We start from the raw sequence: 3,112 nt of genomic DNA on the forward strand, positions 1-3,112 counted from the left end.
GTATGTCGTCCCAAAAGTCACAGTTTAGTATGTCAGCGTTTAGTATGTCGCCCAATCAGTCAAAAGTCATAGTTTAGTATGTCGGCCCAAATCTGACAAAAAGTCAACAGTTTAGTATGTCGTCCAATATCAGTCAAAAAGCATACTTTAGTATGTCGCCCAATATCAGTCAAAAAAGTCATAGTTTAGTATGTCGCCCAAATCAGTGACAAAAAGTCCATAGTTTAGTATGTCGTCCAAAATCAGTGAAAAAAGTCATAGTTTAGTATGTCGCCCAAATTTTGTCAAAAAAAGCAGTTTAGTATGTCGTCCAAAATCAGAAAAAGTCATAGTTAGTATATCACCCAAAAATTTCAAAAAGTCATAGTTTAGTATGTCGCCCAATATCAGTCAAAATAGTCATACTTTAGTATGTCGCCAAAAATCAGAAAAAGTCATAGTTTAGTATGTCGTCCAATATCAGTCAAAAAGTCATAGTTTAGTATGTCGTCCAAAATCACAAAAAGCCATAGTTTAGTATGTCGCCCAAAATCAGTCAAAAAGTCATAGTTTAGTATGTCGCCCAAAAATGAAAAAAGTCATACAGTCGTGCAAAAGTCATAGTTTAGTATGTCAGCCCAAAAATTGTCAAAAAGTCAGTTTAGTATGTCACCAAAATTGAAAAAAGTTTTAGTATGTCGCCCAAAGTAAAAAGTCATAGTTTAGTATGTCGTCCAAAATCAGAAAAAAGTCATAGTTTAGTATGTCGCCCAAAATCCAGAAAAGTCATAGTTTAGTATGTCGCCCAAAATTTGACAAAAAAGTCATAGTTTAGTATGTCGTGAGTATGTCGCCCAAAAGTCTAAAAAGCCATAGTTTAGTATGTCGTCCAAAATGTGTCAAAAAGTCATAGTTTAGTATGTCGTCCAAAAGTCAAAAAAGTCATAGTTTAGTATGTCGTCCAAAAGTCAAAAAGTCATAGTTTAGTATGTCATCCAAAATGGTCAAAAGTCATAGTTTAGTATGTCGCCCAAAATCAGTCAAAAAAGTCAGTTTAGTATGTTTCCAAAAGTCAAAAAGTCATAGTTTAGTATGTCGCCAAAAGTCACAAAAAGTCATAGTTTAGTATGTCCCAAAAAGTCATAGTTTAGTATGTCGTCCAAAAAAAAGTCATAGTTTTAGTATGTCGCCCAAAATCAGTGTCAAAAAGTCATAGTTTAGTATGTCCCCAAAAGTCATAGTTTAGTATCAGTCAAAAAGTCATAGTTTAGTATGTCGGCCCAAAATCAGTCAAAAAGTCATAGTTTAGTACCAAAATCAGTCCAAAAGTCAAAGCCATAGTTTAGTATGTGTCCAAAAGTCAAAAAGTCATAGTTTAGTATGTCGCCCAAAATCAGTCAAAAAGTCATAGTTTAGTATGTCGCCCAAAATCAGTCAAAAGTCATAGTTTAGTATGTCGGCCCAAAATTGTCAAAAAGTCATAGTTTAGTATGTCGCCCAAAATGTCGTCCAATAGTCAAAAAGTCATAGTTTAGTATGTCAGCCCAAAAGTCACAAAAGATAGTTTAGTATGTCCTTCCAAAATCAGTCAAAAAGTCATAGTTTAGTATGTTTAGTATGTCTGACAAAAAGTCATAGTTTAGTATGTCGCCAAAATTTGAAAAAAGTCATAGTTTAGTATGTCGCCCAAAAGTCAAAAGTCAAGTTTAGTATGTCGCCCAAAAAGTCACAAAAAGATAGTTTAGTATGTTTCCAAAAAAAAAGTCATAGTTTAGTATGTCAGTCCAAAAATTTCAAAAAGTCATAGTTTAGTATGTCGCCCAAAATCAGTCAAAAAGTCATAGTTTAGTATGTCCCTTCCAAAAAGTCAGTTTAGTATGTCAAAAATAGTCATTTAGTATGTCGCCCACAAAAAGTCATAGTTTAGTATGTCAGTCCAAAATGTCACCAGTCAAAAGTCATAGTTTAGTATGTCAGTAAAAATCAGTCAAAAAGTCATAGATAGTATGTCGCCCAAAAATCTCAAAAAGTCATAGTTTAGTATGTCAGTCTCAAAATCAGTCAAAAAAGTCAGTAGTTTAGTAGTCAGTCAAAAAGTCAGTTTAGTATGGCCCAAAAAAAAGTCACAAAAAGCCATAGTTTAGTATGTCTTCCGTGTCCAAAAAGTCATAGTTTAGTATGTCTTCCGTGTCAAAAGTCATAGTTTAGTATGTCTCCAAAAATGTGTCAAAAAGTCATAGTTTAGTATGTCCAAAAGTGTCAAAAAGTCATAGTTTAGTATGTCTTCCAAAATCAGTCAAAAGTCCCAAAATCAGTCAAAAAGCTTTTTAGTATGTCGTCATAAATCAGTCAAAAAGCTCATAGGTTAGTAAGTCTCCAAAATGTCAAAAGTCATAGTTTAGTATGTCTCTAAAATGGTCAAAAGTCATAGTTTAGTATGTCCCAAAAAGTCATAGTTTAGTATGTCGCCCAAAATCAGTCAATAGTTTAGTATGTCGCCCACCAAAAAGCATTCTCCAAATGTGTCAAAAGTCATAGTTTAGTATGTCAGTCCAAAATGTCAAAAAGTCATAGTTTAGTATGTCGCCCAAAATGTGTCAAAAAGTATAGTTTAGTATGTCGCCCAAAAATCACAAAAAGATAGTTTAGTATGTTTCCAAAATCAGTCAAAAAGTCATAGCTTAGTATGTCAGTCCAAAATCAGTCAAAAAGTCATAGTTTAGTATAGTCAAAAAGCCATAGTTTAGTATGTCTTCCAAAATGTGTCAAAAAAGTCATAGTTTAGTATGTCTTCCAAAATGTGTCAAAAAAGTCATAGTTTAGTATGTCTTCCAAAATGTGTCAAAAAAGTCATAGTTTAGTATGTCTTCCAAAATGTGTCAAAAAAGTCATAGTTTAGTATGTCTTCCAAAATGTGTCAAAAAAGCCATAGTTTAGTATGTCTTCCAAAATGTGTCAAAAAAGTAATAGTTTAGTATGTTGTCCAAAATGTCACCGAATGTCATAGTTTAGTATCTCGTCCAAAATCACCCAAAAAGGTCACATGTTTGTGAGTGAAGTATTATTTTTAGTGGCTCTGTGTGTTTGTCTGTTTGTGTTTCTGCACTTGCCAATATGACCAACAGAGGCCGAC

This window comes from Solea senegalensis, linkage group LG19 (genome assembly GCF_019176455.1).
Source record: "Solea senegalensis isolate Sse05_10M linkage group LG19, IFAPA_SoseM_1, whole genome shotgun sequence".
NCBI lineage: Eukaryota > Metazoa > Chordata > Actinopteri > Pleuronectiformes > Soleidae > Solea > Solea senegalensis.